We start from the raw sequence: 20,936 nt of genomic DNA on the forward strand, positions 1-20,936 counted from the left end.
ACCGCACTAGCCAAGCGAGCGAAGCGAGCAAGTCACGTCAGCGGCCGGCGTAAATATTTAAAGAAGTAGCGAGGAGCGAAGCGACGAGCGAGTTAGGTTACTTTTGAACTACCGCACTAGCCAAGCGAGCGAAGCGAGCAAGTCACGTCAGCGACCGGCGTAAATATTCAAATAGGTAGCGAGGAGCGAAGCGACGAGCGTTTTAAGTAAACTCTTTAACAGTTTATTATGAAAAGTCACTGCCCGCTATCGATTAGACACCTCAAAATGATGAAATTCGGGGATCACGTTTCAAGAATTTAACCAATATTTGAATAAGTAATTTATAAACAGTTTCGACTGACTGTAGAATCGCTGTTAGCAGATGTAACAAATGGACAGGAAATTCAAATGCATTTTCAAATGACTGAAGATTTCTGCCCTGGGATGAGCCGCGAGCTGCTTGCAGCTCGCGCACCACGCACCCTCGAAGGTAGACAGCCCCCCGGAATAGAAAATATTTGAATGGGAAATTTATAAGCACTTCCGATTGACTGTGGAATCGCTGTTAGCAGATATTAACAAATTGACGGGGAATTTTTATGCATTTTCAACTGACTGAAGATTTCTGCCCTGGGATGCTTCGCGGGCTGCTTGCAGCCCGCGCACCACGCACCCTCGAAGGTGGGCAGCCTCCCGAAGTGGAAAATACTTGAATGGAGAATTTATAAGCATTACCGACTGACTGTAGAATCGTTGTTAGCAGATGTAACAAATGGACAGGAAATTCGAATGCATTTTCAAATGACTGCCCTATTGCTTCAACCCAGAGGCAAAAGAGGCTCGCGGGCTGCTTGCAGCCCGCGCACCACGCACCCTCGAAGGTCGACAGCATTTCAAAATAGAAAATATTTGAATTGGGAATTTATAAGCACTTCCGATTGACTGTGGAATCGCTGTTGGCAAATAACAAATTGACGGGGGATTTTGATGCATTTTCAAATGACTGCCCTATTGCTTCAACCCAGGGGCAAAAGGGGCTCGCGGGCTGCTTGCAGCCCGCGCACAACGCACCAGCTAGTTATTATAATATATAAAGCTACACTACCACTGACTCACTGACTGACTGACATCGGTTTTCTCGGAAACTACGCGGAAAGTGGGGGGGATAATGACGTGATCGTGTAGAGGTGCGCCGAGTGACCAGAGGAAAAATATAGCGATCTCGATCACCTTCGAAAACCGAGTGGACCCCTGGAGGTGCGCAAAAACGGTGATACCTGGAGGGGGGGTGTCTGAACAAAAAATGCTCGGAACTGGTGGCGATTACCAGGGGTGGTGGAAAAATGGCGATTTTCGCGAAAACAAGATGGCCGCCGTACTTTGCCAAAATCGCCGTTTATGAATCCATACGTCTCAAATTTGGCACACGTGCTCTGTTCGAGCCGGCGAATCGATCGGTGCCCCGTTCGAGTGGCTCCGGGCTCCCGTTTCCGACTTTCATACATTGGAAAATCCAACGGCCCGCGGAAACGGTGCGAGTTGGGTGGGGGGTGTCGGAACTAAAAATGATCACCACCTTGGGACGCTACCAGGGAGCCATAGTGGGTCGCTCGATTTTGGAATTTTTCCATTTTTGGCGCAAACATAAAAACGTAAATTTAGACGAGGTGGCGCAACGGAGAAACACACCAATGATGTATTCATACTCGCCCAGCTCCCAGGATATCCACAAAAATCCGAAATTTTGAACTTTCTCACAGCCCGCGGAGACGGTCAACGGCCCGCGCAAACGGTAGCAGCTACATCTAGGGTGCTCAAACTAAACTTGTAGTAGACCTCGAGCAATTACCACAGATAGTGAAAAAAATTCAAAATGGCGTAAAAAATGGCCGCCGCCATACAAATGCTAAAACGGCCATCGCTGGTCCCATCACGCTGAAACTTGGCACAGGGGCTTTAATCGAGCCTCACATTACGTTGGAATACTCATCATCGAGTTTCCATCGCTGGTTTCCGAGTTTCATACAACGCGAAATTCGACGGCTCTCCGAAACGGCGCCAGATAGGTGGGGGGTGTAGAACTAAAAAATGATCAGGAAGATGGGGCGCTACCAGGGCAATGGAGAAATTTCAAATTGGACGCAATTTTTTTTTCAAAAATGGCCAATTTTTCAAAGCAAGATGGTGGCGCCGGTTACTTTACGATCGGTCTGAAAATTGACTTCTATGCTCTAATCGGCCAGATTTACAAAACTGCATACTCAGAATTTCTCTCCGACCCTCGGTTTCCATTTTCCATACATCACGAAATTCAACGGCTCTCTGAACCGGTGAAAGGTAGGTCGGGGTCGCCGAAGTAAAAAATGCTTCAAAACCTGGTCCGCTTCCAGGCATATAAAAATTTTTGGTAAAAAGCGAAATTTTTTTTTTCGAAAATTTTGTATGGAAATTTCCATAGTAGGAAGGGTAATAGGAATATAGCAACGGAAAAAGATGGCACCGCGGGCTGCTTGCTGCCCGCGCACCGCGCAACCTCGAAGGTCGACAGCCTCCCGGAGTAGAAAATATTTATTAACTTTTGAACTACCGCACGAGCCAAGCGAGCGAAGCGAGCGAATCACGGCAGCGGCTGGCGTAAATATTCAAATTGGTAGCGAGGAGCGAAGCGACGAGCGAGTTAGGTTAACTTTTGAACTACCGCACTAGCCAAGCGAGCGAAGCGAGCCAGTCACGTCAGCGGCCGGCGTAAATATTCAAAGAAGTAGCGAGGAGCGAAGCGACGAGCGAGTTAGGTTAACTTTTGAACTACTGCACTAGCCAAGCGAGCGAAGCGAGCAAGTCACGTCAGCGGCTGGCGTAAATATTTAAAGAAGTAGCGAGGAGCGAAGCGACGAGCGAGTAAGGTTAACTTTTGAACTACCGCACTAGCCAAGCGAGCGAAGCGAGCGAAGCGAGCAAGTCACGTCAGCGGCCGGCGTAAATACTCAAAGAAGTAGCGAGGAGCGAAGCGACGAGCCAGTTAGGTTAACTTTTGAACTACCGCACTAGCCAAGCGAGCGAAGCGAGCAAGTCACGTCAGCGGCCGGCGTAAATATTCAAATAGGTAGCGAGGAGCGAAGCGACGAGCGTGTTAAGTAAACTCTTGAACAGTTTATTATGAAAAGTCACTGCCCGCTATCGATTAGACACCTCAAAATAATGAAATTCGGGGATCACGTTTCAATAATTTAACCAATATTTCAATAAGTAATTTATAAACAGTTTCGACTGACTGTAGAATCGCTGTTAGCAGATGTAACAAATGGACAGGAAATTCAAATGCATTTTCAAATGACTGAAGATTTCTGCCCTGGGATGAGCCGCGAGCTGCTTGCAGCTCGCGCACCACGCACCCTCGAAGGTAGACAGCCCCCCGGAATAGAAAATATTTGAATGGGAAATTTATAAGCACTTCCGATTGACTGTGGAATCGCTGTTAGCAGATAATAGCAAATTGACGGGGAATTTTAATGCATTTTCAAATGACTGAAGATTTCTGCCCTGGGATGCTTCGCGGGCTGCTTGCAGCCCGCGCACCACGCTCCCTCGAAGGTGGACAGCCTCCCGGAATAGAAAATATTTGAATGGGAAATTTATAAGCACTTTCGATTGACTGTGGAATCGCTGTTAGCAGATATTAACAAATTGACGGGGAATTTTTATGCATTTTCAACTGACTGAAGATTTCTGCCCTGGGATGAGCCGCGAGCTGCTTGCAGCTCGCGCACCACGCACCCTCGAAGGTAGACAGCCCCCCGGAATAGAAAATATTTGAATGGGAAATTTATAAGCACTTCCGATTGACTGTGGAATCGCTGTTAGCAGAAAATTATAAATGGACTTGGAATTCTAACACATATTCTAATGACTGCCCTATTGCTTCAACCCAGGGGCAAAAGGGGCTCGCGGGCTGCTTGCAGCCCGCGCACAACGCACCAGCTAGTTATTATTATTATAATATATAAAGCTACACTACCACTGACTGACTGACTGATTGACATCGCTTTTCTCGGAAACTACGTGGAAAGTGGGGGGGATTTCGACGTGCTCGTGTAGGGGTGCGCCGAGTGACCAGAGGAAAAATATAGCGATCTCGATCACCTTCGAAAACCGAGTGGACCCCTGGAGGTGCGCAACAACGGTGATACCTGGAGGGGGGGTGTCTGAACAAAAAATGCTCGGAACTGGTTGCGATTACCAGGGGGGGTGGAAAAATGGGCATTTTCGCAAAAAAAAGATGGCCGCCGTACTTTGCCAAAATCGCCGTTTATGAATCCTTACGTCTCAAATTTGGCACACGTGCTCCGTTCGAGCCGGCGAATCGATCGGTGACCCGTTCGAGTGGCTCCGGGCCCCCGTTTCCAACTTCCATACAACGTAAAATCCAACGGCCCGCGGAAACGGTGCGAGTTGGGTTGGGGGTGTCGGAACTAAAAATGATCACCACCCTGGGACGCTACCAGGGAGCCATAGTGGGACGCTCGATTTTGGAATTTTTCCATTTTTGGCGCAAACATAAAAAGGTGCATATAGCCAAGGTGGTGCAATGGAGAAACACACCAATGACGCATTCATACTCGCCCAGCTCCCAGAATATCCAGAAAAATATGAAACCCTGAACTTTCTCACAGCCCGCGAAGACGGTCAACGGCCCGCGCAAACGGTAGCACCTAAATCTGGGATGCTCAAACTAAACTTGGAGTAGACCTCGAGCAATTACCACAGATAGTGAAAAAAATTCAAAATGGCGGAAAAAATGGCCGCCGCCATACAATTTCTAAAACGGCCATTACTGGGCCGATCGCGCTGAAACTTGGCACAGGGGCTTTAATCGAGCCGCACATTAAGATGGCATACTCATAATCAAGTTTCCACCGCTGGTTTCCGAGTTTCATACAACGTGAAATTCGACGGCTCTCCGAAACGGCTTGAGATAGGTGGGGGGTGTAGAACTAAAAAATGATCAGGAAGATGGGGTGCTACCAGGGCAATCGAGAAATTTCAAATTGGACGCAATTTTTTTTTCAAAAATGGCCAATTTTTCAAAGCAAGATGGTGGCGCCGGTTACTTTACGATCGGTCTGAAAATTGACTTCTGTTCTTTAATCGGCCATATTTACAAAACTGCATACTCAGAATTTCTCTCCGACCCCCGGTTTCCATTTTCCATACATCACGAAATTCAACGGCTCTCTGAACCGGTGGTACTTAGGTCGGGGTCGCCCAAGTAAAAAATGCTTCAAAACTTGGTCCGCTTCCAGGCATATAAAAATTTATGGTAAAAAGCGAAATTTTTTTTTTCGAAAATTTTGTATGGAAATTTCCATAGCAGGAAGGAAAATTGAATAGCAACGGCAAAAGACGGCGCCGCGGGCTGCTTGCTGCCCGCGCACCGCGCAACCTCGAAGGTCGACAGCCTCCCGGAGTAGAAAATATTTGAATGGGGTATTTATAAACATTACCGACTGACTGTTGAATCGCTGCTACCAGATAGTAATAAATGGACAAGATATTCGAATGCATTTTCAAATGACTGAAGATTTCTGACCTGGGATGGGCCGTGGGCTGCTTGCAGTCCGCGCTCCACGCACCCTCGAAAGTGGACAGTTTCACGGAGGTAAAAAAACCAGCACGCTCACCAAGTGCCGGATTACCTCACGATCTTCTCTGGTTGAAAGGCTGAATAGTGTGCAGAAAAGATTGATTTTGTTGCATTGGTACTTAGGCAGTTGCTATTCTATCTGGAATTTATCTTAAATTTGTTTAATGTATTCATGTATTCCTCACGTAGGGACCATACTTCATAAGCTTTTAATATATGAATTTTAAAATATTATTGGAGAAAAAGACGCCAATAAGTAGAATGCTATTCAAATTCAATACGATACTGACACAATTCAATTTTTGAACCAATTCGACCTTGCGAAGTTATATATGTATAATAAAAAGTATATAAACAGACTTCCTAAAAAATTTTAGCCAATTAGGTAAATTCTTAGTTAATTTTTAGGCGTTACGTAAACTACAAAATATTACATATATCAATATAGACCTGTCTACCTTAATTGTTACTTACATCAAAAGTTTACCTACATGAAACTTCATAATATGTACTTGAATGTGATTCGTGAAAAGGTATATATTTTTTACTAGCTTTCCGCGCGCCAACGGCTTCGCCAGCGTAGTTGAAGAACCCGCATAGTTGTGAATAATATAATATAGGTAATTAACCGAGAAGAATGATTGCTATTGATGTTATTAAAACAAATAGTAAAAAATCGAGGTAAAACAACCATATTTTTATACAGATTTTCTACCGACGCATCTCACGGATACCAGTTGCAGTGTTGAGATTTCGTCTCGATATAACGTAAATGACACAGTTATACACGACGTATAAAATATATATGTAGGTACCTACTGAGTTACTGACTATTGCCACACCATTGCTATGGGGTCTATAAAACCAGCGTATATTCGCAAAACAATAATTGTTCTTTGTAATAAATATTAAATGTGTAGAAATGGACAGTTGATTTACTATGAAAGTTGGTATAGATTTAAATTAAAATGAGTTAAGTGCGAGTTGGACTCACAACACTAAGGTTTCCGTATAGGTACATATGCAACTGCAATACAAGACCTTGCCAACATTACTTATCTACGGTTTTTTTTATTAAGCTATTGATGCTATTGCATAGCTTCTATCGCGGGCCTTGAGCGCGGGGACCGAATCGAGAAATTCCGTAACGAAAAGACCTCACGCTCCCCACTCCGACGGGCTCAGAGGTGTGGCTTGAAGGCATGCTATTTACCGCGGCAGTCACCGAGTGCCACACGTTATTTTTGTTGTTGTACCCTACCCTACCCTACCTATACTATTCCTTTATTTAAACATGTACCTGTACATAGTAATAAGTATACTTAGATCTATTACATAATAATAATTATACTGGTTTTTTATTTCATTAAACTTTCGCCATTGTTGTAATAAAAATTAAGTGTGAATAAAATGTAGGTACCTACCTACCCTCTTCAAATAAGTAACTATGATTTAAAATTAGAATAATAAAAATAAACGTGAAATAATAATAATTATCAACAGGCATTCAATGAAAATTTAATAAATGAATACCTACTTACTTTAACATGTGCAATACATATGCAAAGTTATCTAACAGTAAAATATATTAAAAAAATTATAATATGATTTGTATAGCAATATAAATCATTTGTTTCTACTTTATGAATATTATCACTAACAGACACTAGATTAATAAGAAAATGAAACACATGAATAACTTTTTTTAACATATTATATTTATTTACACTGAAAACATAATATTCAAACCATATTTATTTAATTTCATTATTGACATAACTTGGTGTAGGGATAGGTAAGTACCATGTTTAAATCAATATTTTAATGACAATAACTTTTATTTCATATTTTTGTCAAAACTTTTGCAGGGATCCCGAGTTACATTGTTCTTGAAAGATATCTTTTGGATAGATATATTAAATTTATGATGTTTGGTGAATTAAAATTGATAATCAGTATGGCCAAATTATTATACTCGGTTCCTTTTTTCTTATAGCAAACAATGTTGTTTTTAAAATGTAGGCTTTCACTTATTAGGTATATTCTGTATATTATAGTAAGAAGTATAAAATGTACAGTAGCAATAGCTATCAAGTTTTCAGAGATATCATGGTTATTCAAATTGAAGTTTATACACTATTACTATTTTTCATCTATAATATAATACCATCAATGGGTCAATCAGTCTGAGTTATTCAATATTAATAATACTAATAACTTTCTGGAATGTTCAATAAATGTAAAATGTGAGCATCTGCAAATCATAAAACATTTCCTTTATGTTGGGCAAATTAAACTTATTATGTTTTTCTTCATCTTCATACTCTCTGATCTTATTAGATTTCACTTGTTTTACACTTGGCATTGTAGTGTTCTTTCATCACAAAAATATAATATGTTTTAATTCATTGTTAATCGTTGTTTTATTTTTATAATAACTTATTGGAAACAAACGTTATTAGTATCGACACGTCTTATTAGAATTACATAATATTATAATAGTAAAACGAGTACATAGATCATAAAACGAGTACATAAGAAGTTTTCATGTAATAATTACATGAAAACTTCTTATCCTCTTCTTACTTTTGGAGTGATAAATTTACAAAACATATTTTTGATATGCATAAAAAACACTTAATATTTTACATTCTATACAAGAAGCCGTTTTCTTATTTGTTTTCGGAAAGTTGTTTGTTGACATAAATATTCATTTGACGTTACAATGATCATTTAAAATTTGACATTGACATTAGTATCAATAGTAAAAAAGTACATTAAATTAACAATTGAAAGACTTTAATTCATTCAATCTTTAAAAGAAATATAATGACATAAAAATAAAACAGATTTAATGAAATAAAAAATTACGAGCACATATAACTTTTATTCAAGTGCATTAAAATTAAAATCATTGCTATTATGACCAAAATAAATATAATGTTGGCAGCATTGGATATGTTTTTCTTATATTAGAAAAAACTTGAATAAAATTAATTATTAAGCAATTTAATCAAGACGTTACATTTTTGTCTACTTTAGAATAATTTCATAAACATTATAGTTGTGTTTAATAATTATAAAAATATTGAATTCTTGATTATGTTTATAAAAGTCATTAATTGACTTTGATATTTATTATAGGTATAGACACAATCTTCTATAATTATTTGAATAATAATTGTATAAATTAAATTAAACATTAGTTACTACCTATTTATTTAAAAAATATTATTAGTACTCATTAATAATAATACATAGGTATTATAATATATTTTCGTAAAAAAACTTCTAAATATGAAAAAAAATAGGTATGAATTATATTTATACCATTAGCTTAACGGTTACAATATATTAATATTAAACAGATGTTTTGAAATTATTTTTTTGTTATAATATATAATAAACATAAGAGATATTCAAAATACCTACGTAATCACAAAATATTAATTGAATTTTTAATTATGAAAAAATTACAAAACTGTGAAATTGTCTATTCCCACTTTTTCGTAATGTTTGCAATATGTCGCGTCTGGATTTTTACTTCCGGTGAATTTCGCGCTTTCCCCTGAGTATATATTCTGTGCCCGCGCCATTCCTCCTTCTTTACCATTTCGCCTGTTCTCAGGGTAAGTCGATTTACATATTATCATTAATTATTGCTCAGTGCTCTCATATTGTACTTGGAGTGAATAATGATTTGAGTTTGTTTTCTTTATATATTTTACTAACTAACGATTAAATATATTAATTAGTTTATTTATGTAATTAGGTACCAAAAGTCTTCACTCTTATTCATAACGATTTATTCTTTTGTTTTTTCTATGGATTTAATGAATTGATGATTAAGTATTTTAGTGAAAACAAGTGATGTTTGTTTAATGCTTTGTTTTTAAATATTCATGTATCGTTTTCAGTAACTTTTCGAGATTCTACGTGATCTCGTGCCCTCGACATGTTCCAAGCATCTTGCAATAATGGCGGCAACGCAGCGGCAATGGCGTGTATCGCTACCGGTAAGCTTTATTCAATTTATTAGAACTAATTATTAACATAGGTACATATTTTCATAGGGCTCTATTAGGTAATCAGGTTAATCTTTTTTGTGCAAATTGAAATGTTCTAAATAAGTAGGTAACTAAGTAGATATTTCTTATTCTTATTCAAAGATTTTTTATGAAATTGGTACCTATCTAATGCTTAGGATCCTAATACGTAATTGCCGTTGTCAAGTAGTGTTAAAAAAACATTTTTCATTATGTAGTTGCGTATGTACCTAATCGATTACAGAATAAAGTAATTTTCTTTAACAAGTATAAATATAGTAGGTACTAGGTAGGAAAGTCAGTAGGTACTATATTTTTTCCTAATTGTAAAAAAAATGCGCGGGAATCGTAGACCGGCAATGTCGCGCGATGAGCGGGCGCAGCCGCGGTTGTCGGCGTCGGTCGCCATTTTGTGTTCGGTATATTAATAATTGTGAAAATAAATTAAATATTAGGTAATTCCTTCAATATTATATTCAAAATTATAAATATCCTTAAACAAAAAAATAATGATTATTATAAATCATGATAATATTGTCTCTGACATGTTACGTAGGTACTGTTCTGTATTAACTTGCGTTATAAGTACTGAATTAGTGATACATACCTACCTATTTTCTTTTAATGGAATTGAACGTAGGTATAATATTTATTTTGTAATGTAATGCTTAAATATGTATAGGTAAGATAGCTTTCAGCCCGCGGCTTCGCCCGCGTTTTCAAAGAAACAGTAGGTACTATATTTTTTTTCCCTAATTCGTTGTAAAAAAAATGCGCGGGAATCGATCGAGGACCGGCAATGGCGTGCGATGAGCGGGCGCAGCCGCGGTTGTTGGCGTCGGTCGCCATTTTGTGTGGTATATTGTGAAAATAAATTAAATATAAGGCAATTCCTTCAATATTATATTCAAAATTGTAAATATCCTTAAATAGTAAAAATAATGATTATTATAAATCATGATAATATTGTCTCTGACATGTTACGACTGTTCTGTACTAACTTACGTTATAGTGATATATACCTACCTTTTTTCTTTTTATGGAATTGAACGTATTATATGTATTTTGTAATGTAATGCTTATATGTATAGATAAAATAGCTTTCCGCCCGCGGCTTCGCCCGCGATTTCAAAGAAAAACCCGCATAGTTCCTGTTCCCGTGGGATTTCCGGGATAAAACCTATCCTTTGTGTTTATCCAAGTTACCTCTTGGCTCTTATATGTGAGCTAAATTTCATTGTAATCGGTTCAGTAGTATAACTCGCACACATCCTCACAAACTTTCGCATTTATGATATTAGTAGGATTATTGAAATTTTCGGTTAAATTTCAATTGTTTAATAATAATTAAATAAAATCAAATAGGTAATTTCAATTCATTTTTCTCATTCTTCAAATTTTGTAGCGAAATTAATTTACACTTAGATCAATAATTATTGTAGAAGCAAGATTTATATAAACAATATTTTAGAATAGTATTGGAGGCGGAAGAAAGACTTTAAATTGTATCGTATAGTACCTATAACTACTAGAATTTTAATTGCTAGGTAATAATTAAGAATTGATTTTGATTTCATACGGTTAATTATACCTATATTATGACTTAATAAAAGAATAGGTTACGTAAGTACATAGTTTTAAAATTAACATGTCAAATAATTCTAGATATGTTTGATTATTTATACGAGTATAATATTATATCATAACTGCTACGTCTCAGTATCGTTGCGAGTATTTTTTATAGATTGCGGGGTAGGTACCTAAATGACGCCACATTTTCTTGTAGCGAGTTACGTATTTTTTGTTTATTTTTCGTATGTTTCGACTCCTTGGACATCTTGGATCTCAACCGATAGTTACCTATCTAATCGATTTGATATTTTTGTGTTAAGAAATTTAAGAGAATGGTAATTTCTCTAGATACTTGTTGTACCTATGTCATAAGGATTGTTATTTTATAATCATACAATGCATTCTTTGTTTGGAACATTTCAATTTGCTTAACATATATTATAAATATGTTTCTACTTTCTATATTCATATAAATGTTTTTTCTGACCTGATAAAATGTCATTTTGTTTTTATTATTATTTTAATCGGTTAAATTATTATTAAAGGGTCAACGCATCAAGCCGATCCCAGGTTTAAGGGTAATAACGCACAATGTGTCGCGATGGCAACATGCGCGGCTGTTTATTCTTCTATTCTAAATAGGGCCGTATTTTCTCAGGAAAATATAGACACTATTTTAGACTTTGGTGATATGTTATATATTCAAATAAGACCACTTGGGGTTGCGCACAATCACCCTCATTTATACCCTGAAGAATTGCCTTCTGATATACGTGTAGGGACCTATTTGGCTAAAATTAAATCGATGGCAGACAACGATAGTTGGATCGACAACGGGCTGTTTCCCACATGTGACAGTGACACAGCCACTTACACTTTACAATTAAAATTAATCCTAAAAAATAAAATATTTCACACTTCACACAATGACTCCACACATAGCTACCTCTTCACCGGCGCTAATAATACAATATCTTTTTGGAGGTCAAATAATAAATATTATATTTTTAATAGCCATAACGTAGACGCGAATAATAAATACGTACATAACCCGCATTCGGTAGGAGCCGCACGTCTTTTTCAGTGCAACAATTTAGATACTCTTGCAAAATTTTTGTTTTGGAATCCGTCGTTTGGTAGTCAATATCAAATTCATAAAATTATTTTAAATCATTTCCATAGTGTAGATATTATTAATGAATTAGTTAGTGTAGACGACCAATTAGTTAGTGTAGACGACCAATTAGTTAGTGTAGACGACCAATTAGTTAGTGTAGACGACCAATTAGTTAGTGTAGACGAACAATTAGTTAGTGTAGACGAACAATTAGTTAGTGTAGACGAACAATTAGTTAGTGTAGACGACCAATTAGTTAGTGTAGACGACCAATTAGTTATTGTAGACGACCCTAAATTATCTATTTTAAAGCCAGTCGTTTTAGTTAATAAAGGTATACCCCCAAAATATGACCCTAAATTAAATTCCCTCAAACCAATAATTTTACTAAAAAATATTCGCGACCCTAAACTAACAACACTCACACCCGTTGTCTGCATCACAAAATTACCCGACGTTAGTAATGTAGGTAGGAAACGCGGTAGACCGGCTAAAAAAAATAATTCTAAAGCACACAAACAAAACAATGCCAATTTAGATTCGGATGATAGTTCATCAATAAATTCAGTAGAGGTAGGACGTAAAAGGGGACGACCAGGTAGGCGATCTATAGATGCAGATTCTCATTTAAAAGCGGTCAAAAAATATAATAAGAATCATCCCGAGATCCATAGGCAGGCGGTTCAGAAATATAACGAAAGCAATCCCGAGATTCATAGGCAGGCAGTTCAAAAATATAACGAGAGCAATCCCGAGGTTCATAGGCAGGCAGTTCAAAAATATAACGAGAGCAATCCCGAGGTTCATAGGCAGGCCAGTCAGAAGTTTAGTCAAAGTAATCCAGAAGTTAATAGGCAAGCGGTAGACAAGTACAATAAAATTAATCGAAATCTAGACGTTGAATTGCGGAATTCAAATAATTTAATAGGTACAAAGAGTGGCGACGGCTTAACTGTCGTCAAATTGTATAGTTTTAAAAACATTTCATTATTAGATAGGGAAGCGTTTTTGTGTAGGTACTGTAATGCTAGATTGTTCTTTGAGGAAAAGAATCGTATTAAGTGGTGTTGTGGGGCTGGCGCTTATAACGTTCAGAATTTCCCGCCTTTAAATGAACCATTTTATAGCTTCCCTTCCTTTTTGCATAAACCAAGGGCTTATAATAATTTATTTGCTTTTAGTGCGTTAGGTGTTTCACACGGATTTCAACATCCAACAACGGGGGTATCATTTTTAAAAATTCAAGGGAGGGTTTATCACAGAGTTTTCGATCTTGCGTACTCAGAAACTACTAACCCGGCTGGACTTTATATTTATGATAACAGTGAGCGAGAGAGCATCGCTTCAAATTTAAATCTAGATTTAACAGTCATTCGGTCCATCACAAATTTCTTGCATAGTCATAACCCTTATATAGAGTGCTTCAAGCGGCTGAGCCAAGAACCATCCGACCACGCACACCTCATTTTTGAACACACCACACGACGCACACATGGCAACATTCTCGGTGATATGCCTTTGGGCAACGAGATTGCTGCCATTATTAGTAATGAGCAGGAGCGCTATATTCCGCGCGCCATTGCAATCTGGAAAATTGGCGACAAAAAGCCTCACACAGTAGATATAATGCACCCCTTATATGAAACTTTTCAATATCCATTATTGTATCCGCACGGTAACCCTGGATGGTTTCCTAACAAAACGGACAATAATGGAGCAAAACTAACCCAGAACAAATACGTTAGATGCCTCCTTCTGAGCGAACCCCGTTTCAACGATTATAATCGTTTGTCCGAAGAGTGGTTAGTTGATATGCAATGTAGGATTTTAGAAGAAAGACTTCGTTACCTGTATAACATCCAAAAAGGTAACACGGATAATGCTCTCCGTTCCGCTCCATTAAGAGAAGTAGAGTCAGTTTTACAGCAAATCAGTGTAGATGAGACTATTCGAGGAGAGGGTGGGGTTGTGCCTGGTAGAGTTTATTTGCCGAGTAGTTACACGGGGGGGCCTAGATATATGAAGCAAAAGTATATGGATGCTATGGCTGTAGTTAACAGATTAGGATTGCCATCTTTTCTTTTAACTTTAACATGCAATCCCAAATGGCCTGAAATACAAAATTCAACAACAGGTCATCATAATACGCCTTCAATTTGTGCTAGAGTTTTTAATATTAAATTACAACAACTTTTGAGGGATCTTCGCACAGGGGTTTGGTTTGGTAAAATTGTTTATATTTTATATGTAATAGAGTTCCAAAAACGGGGATTACCACACGCTCATATCTGTTTTGCAGTCGAGGGTGGTGGCCCCGTTCACGGTACTGATGTAGATAAATTTATTAGAGCAGATATTCCTGACGCTTCAGAAGCTGATGGAAAATTGAGGAAAGCCGTTTTAGATTATATGGTTCATGGTCCATGCGGTCCACCGCATAGGACAGATTTAAAATGTTGGGATAGTGAAAAAAAAAAATGTACAAGCTATTTCCCAAAACCAGAGACAGAGGTCACACACTGTAATGATAAAGGGTTTATAAATTTAAAGCGTAATAGTAAAAATACAGCCACCATTAAATACAGAGGGAGGGATGTAGAAATTAGTGATTTGTGGATAGTACCATACAACGCTGCCCTTCTCCTTAGATACGATTGTCATTTAAATTTAGAATCAGTGTCCACTCGAACTGTAATTAAATATCTTTTCAAATATATGACCAAAGGTCCAGACGAGGCTCGAGTCGCCATTGTTCCAGATGAACACAAAAATAACGAAATAGAACAGTACGTCACAAAACGATACATCGGTTCTGGTGAGGCTGCTTGGAGAGTTTTTGAGTTTGACGTCACGGGACGTGAGCCTACTGTAAAAATGTTAGATGTTCATTTAGAAAATCACCAGTCTGTTTTTTTTAAGGCGGGAAATGAAGAACGTGCGGTTAAAAATTCAGATTCAGATCTCATCACGTATTTTAATCGTCCCCTCGGTGAAGAATTTGATAGGTTAACATATTTAGATTTTTACGAGAGGTACATAGTTCATTCAAGCCGCCCCTCAACAAAAAATACAATCATTTACGAAATGAATAACGGAAAATTTTTGACTAAAAGACAGAGGGGAGAAATAGTGACGCGTTTATTTTGGGTCGCGCCCAACAGAGGTGAACAATTTTATTTAAGATTACTGTTAGCTTTACACCCCTGCCGTAGTTACAGGGATCTTTATAATTTGGGTGGTCCAAATTGTAACACATTCCAGGAAGCCGCTAAAGCCGTTGGGATCGCCAACGATGAAGCCGAATACGAGATAGCTATGCAGGAAGCTTCATGTTTTTTGACCGGACCACGCCTGCGTAACTTTTTCGTATTATTGGCTGTTAACGGGGTAGCAGTAGCGACACTGTGGGAAAAATTTAAAAATGAGCTGGCTGAAGACATCCTTAACCGCGTAGATAACGATCCGGATAGAGCGTACACCCAGGCCTTGGTTCAAATTGACCGTCTATTGCGAAAACATGGTACGTGTTTGTTAGAGCAGGGTTTGCCTGTCGCGCGCGATGACACTACCGAATTAGGCCGTGAGAAGGCTCTACACGATGCAGACGGGTTACGCGAATTTGTAGATATTTGGACACCCAAGCTGTCTCATGACCAGCGGCAAGTGTTCGAATATGTGCAAAATTTGCTAACTGATGATGTTTTTCGCAATAGTAACGAAAGTGCTATTTATATAGACGGTCCGGCAGGCACTGGTAAAACGTTGCTTTTAAATACGATAGCAGCGTACGTGAGGGGCGTACTCAACGGTGTAGTTTTGTGCACTGCGAGTTCAGGTATTGCCGCGCAGAACTATGTAGGCGGTATGACCGCGCACAGTATGTTTAGGTATCCGTTGAGCGCTATTGACGATTTAGGGTATTGGTATGTAACAAACGGAACCCAGAGAGCTGAACTCATACTACACTCCGATTTAATTATTTACGACGAAGCGCCGATGGTACACAAGTACCTCATTCATTTGTTAGATAGGTCTTTGCAAGACTTGACAAAGTCTAATAAAAGTTTCGGGGGAAAGGTTATCATCTTTGCCGGAGACTTTCGTCAGATTCCACCAGTAGTTACCAACGCCAAGTGTCATTCCGATATATTTAATGCCTCAGTTAAATCATCGCCCTTATGGCAGAGTTTAAAGACGTTTTCACTAACTACACCTCAGAGGTGTAGTGAAGATAGTGTATTTTCCGATTTTTTGCTTCAAATAGGTTCTAACAATTTGCCTTTACATTCGGTAAAGGTCGGCAGATCTTGTCAAAATTTAATAGACCTTTCACTTTTATCATTTACTACAGATTTAAATGAGTTAATTAATTTTGTTTTTTCGGATTTCCTTTTAGAACACGAGCCAGAAGTTTGCATAGGTAGAGCCATTCTTTCAACTCACAATTCTAATATTAGGGAAATAAATAGAACTGTATTAGACCGTTTGCCAGGCGATCTTTTACATTTCTATTCAGTAGATAAAACGGCCACGGATGACACTGACGAATTGTATTTAGGCGTGGACGTGTTGAATAGTATGCACCCTAAAGGTATACCAGAACACGATCTCACATTAAAAGTAGGATGCATTTGCATGATAATACGTAACCTTAGTTTTTCGGATCATTTAGTTAATGGTACGAAAGTTATAATCGTAGGGACTTCTCCTCGATTGATAACAGTTCAGAAACCGGGAATAGCCGAATTGTTTTTTATACCGCGAATCATGTTCAAAGCCCCCATTGATCATAATAGTCCGATAGAAATGTGTCGATTGCAATTTCCCCTTCAGGTGTGCTATGCAATGACCATTCACAAGAGTCAAGGCCAAACCATTAATAGGGTTGGCATTGATTTAAGATCGGATGTCTTCAGTCACGGACAGTTGTACGTGGCATTAGGTCGCGTACGGGATAGGAACGATTTAATGCTTCTTGTACATAGGGAAAAATTAATAGACGGTAAACCTTACGTTAATAACGTCGTCATTCCACAGTTACTTTAGGGATTTCCCACCACGCATTACACTATTCACTTTGCAATTCATTGGTAGATTGACACGAGTTACACTTGCAAGCATTACACACTCGGCTTCCTGGAATGAAATTGTTCACCTCCGTTCTATATCAGAAAAATCAATTATTAAAATCAAATCATGTTGCCAACGTTTACATTGTGCGTATTTTTTATGAACTCTTTTATCATCACGACACTTATATTAAAAAACGAATTGATTCTACGTTAAAGTTGAAACACTGTGTAACATTATTTGTATTAAAGTAAAATACGAGAGCGAATGTATAAGTTTGTTATTGGTTTTAAGGTTGTACGCATCGAGTATTTATATGTCAGTGGCGGTGACAGTAATTTATAAAATTGACTGAACATTTCTTATATCTTATAATGCCATGGATATGTAAGTCATAGCAGCTGCTTGGTTCATAGGAATTTAATTGGATTTGAATGGACCTTATCGGCTCGGTGACAGGTGGAAATGCGTGTCCACCTCGGGGGCCGCTTGCGCGCATTTCCGCTCGACACCGACCCGGTACCGTCCGCGGATCTCATACCTTCCGTTGGACTAAGTGTCCGCTATTGTCTTTCATAATCCATCGTTATTCTATTCGGAGGGCTGTAATTTCATTTTTATGAATTGCATCACGTCCGACGTATATTTACAGTACAACGCGCTACATCATTACTTCTAATATCGTACTTTTACATTCGCTGAGCGCATTTTACAGTAATATTTAAATATTTTGTCTGGCTATGCTTCAATTTTCTATGTAGATCAATCAATTTTGTTTTTTAACATAAACTTACATACACAACACAAATTATATTTACTGTACATAAAATCAATTAAGTTTAGTTTTATATAGACTAGAGTAAATTAATTTAGATCGTGTAAATTATTAATGTAGATATTTTATTCATATATTTTATTTACGTGTAAACATATGTATTTTTGATAGAATCATGGTTATATTTATTTTATTTTATTACATGCATAACGCTTTACTTAAACACGTGTCATTCATAACACACTTTACAATTTTTTTTCTTTTATAGTTAAGTATAATAGTAGTGATTAGTGTATATTGAGTAGTTAGAAAGTAGTTAGGTAACTCCGCCTGTGTTTGAGGGTGAATAGAATAAATTTTATCATATTATTTTATTCTACCTCATCGCAGCCAGTCCCAAGCCTGGATAAAGGAGGAGGTGGTAGTTTTGCATTAATACAGAAAGTTTCAGATCTCATTTGCTCAGTATGATGTGAAGCACCTCACTGCCAGTAAGAAAATTGAAAAGTGTTCCTTTTGCGGATATTTGTCATAGGTTTTTATAATACTATATCTTTTATAACCTTTTAATTTTCTTTCTAAAATTATGAAACAACTTGATATAATTTATATTTTCCAGATACATAGGACAACAATATGACTAGGTACATTCAATCACAAGTTGAGTATATTATATTTGTTGGCATAATTCCTGTTTGTGTAAAATGAAGAATTAAAAAAACATATCTTGATTAAATTTAGACAAAACTATGGATTCATAACTCACGTTTAAATTGATTGCCAGTGATAAAAAATGAGAATAATCAAATTTATTTATTTTTTTTCAGAAACGCCACAATGATTCCCAGCAGAAATAGGAAAATATAAAAGACCAGTTTCATCCATAGGAAGAAAGACACTACTTATTTTACCAATAAAAGGATTTCGAGGGCAAAATATTTTACATATAAGGTATAGAAAAAGTCTTTAATTTTGATGAAAAAATAACACCAAGTTGAATCACAAGTTAAGAAATTGGCCTAATTCCTGTTTGTAAACTGCATTTAAACATCATGATTAAATTTACATTTTAATCGATTTCGAAACAAGAGGAAGTTCTCAATTGGCTTTTCAGTGGGATAACCGATTTTGAGAATTCTTTTTTTATATTTGAAAAAAAAGCTGCCTGCATTGTGGTCCCAATTATCAAATCTTTACGATTTAGTTTTGACAAATTGAATTGAAGGTTTTAAATAAATGTGGATTTTTTTTTCAGAAATGCTGCAGATTGCTCGTACATAAGAAAGTTTCATCAGGAGGAGGAATGACACTGCTAATAAAAGGAAATGAATTCAAAATATTCTTCATATATAAAACAAGCTTTGATAGTATATATGTATATTCGTAAAAAATGGAATCACCAGTTAAGTATATTAATTATATTTTTGGCCTAATTTATGTTTATGAAACAATGAAATACATAAAGTACCTATTGATACCAAAATAGTTTCTTCAATGTGAATATGTTCTTCAATGTGTTATTACGCTTTGTTAAAGTATTTTGTATAATTAAATGCGTTGTATTTTGTTAGAAATACAAATATATATATATATATAGAAGATAAACTATTGATATTTTGTAACTATTAGAAACCTAATAAATTAATTTATACTATTACACAAACAATGAGTTTTGTAATAAACATTATTGTTAAATACAAGGTCGAGTCTTGCAAGAATTTATATATCTATTCATAAATTAAATTTTAATCGAATCTTTACTATGGGACTATTCTTGATTTTTGATTGATACTCATACTCATGCATGTGAAAAAGGATAACAAAAATATTCATATTTTAAACAATTTCAGCCAGACGCACCAGGCGGTCAAAGCATCGTCACTAAGAAGAAACACGTGAAAGCACGAAACAGCAGACCACCAGCTTGCCCCGCGGCTTTACCCGCATTGCTATGCTCCCATGTTATTTATAATATGTATAGCCTATATTATGTTGATCCGACCTGTTCATAATATTTATTCAAAATTTGCAAGTTAATCAATGCAGTACTGTTTGCGTTTAGCTCGGGGTAGCGTATTTTCTTCGATTATTATTTTGTAGATCACGCCCCAAGTGTTAAAAAATATTCAGTATATTTTCCTACGTTTTTTTATGTATAGATTTTATTTAAGTTATTCGTTTTTTGTTATTTTGATTTTGTATAAATTTATATTTTATACCTATAGATTTTCTTTAAAAATGAAAAAATGTATTACTTATGTACTGTCACCATTAGTTGAATAATATTATAGTCATGTTAATTAATAAAATAATTTTAGTTTCAATTATTGTTGTTTTATTCGCAATTCAAATTCAAAAATAATTATTAATATTAATATTATGAAACTTAATATAATTAATCTATGTAGATTTGATTAGATAATTGCCTACCATCTACTACACAAGATAATGTTTAGTACCTACTTACCTACTTAAAATTAGCTTTTTCTTATGCCATTTAATTAATGATCATGAATCATTTTTCACATGTTCGATTCAAAAACAGTGTAAGATGAAATGATGGCGATGTAGCATTACCTACATTATATTTATGTTATAACTTTATTTTTTTATAACGTAGGTATTAACCTTTTGACCGCCAGAGCAAAAACGCATCGCCGTGCCCTCCACGCCAAGCCACAAATTCAATGAGATAACCTTGAAAATAGTAGGGAGTTCAAAATGTTATCGATA

At 36.7% G+C, this 20,936-nt stretch overlaps 1 long non-coding RNA gene across 2 annotated transcripts; it reads left to right on the forward strand.

Annotated features, from left to right (window-relative positions):
- The first annotated feature begins 9,007 nt into the window (after nucleotides 1-9,007).
- LOC149895103 (uncharacterized) lies at nucleotides 9,008-20,527 on the forward strand. Of its 2 annotated transcripts, XR_016458540.1 has the most exons (6): nucleotides 9,008-9,252; nucleotides 9,541-9,639; nucleotides 18,823-18,847; nucleotides 19,031-19,154; nucleotides 19,459-19,605; nucleotides 20,054-20,527. It is a non-coding gene; the product is annotated as an uncharacterized LOC149895103 (long non-coding RNA). The 2 variants fall into 2 exon arrangements; XR_016458539.1 differs by lacking the exon at nucleotides 18,823-18,847 and having other exon boundaries at nucleotides 9,022-9,252.
- Nucleotides 20,528-20,936: the final 409 nt, after the last annotated feature.

Source organism: Colias eurytheme, chromosome 32 (genome assembly GCF_061535395.1).
Source record: "Colias eurytheme isolate Ceu_HAF_F1 chromosome 32, ilColEury1 Martin Lab GWU primary, whole genome shotgun sequence".
Taxonomy (NCBI): domain Eukaryota; kingdom Metazoa; phylum Arthropoda; class Insecta; order Lepidoptera; family Pieridae; genus Colias; species Colias eurytheme.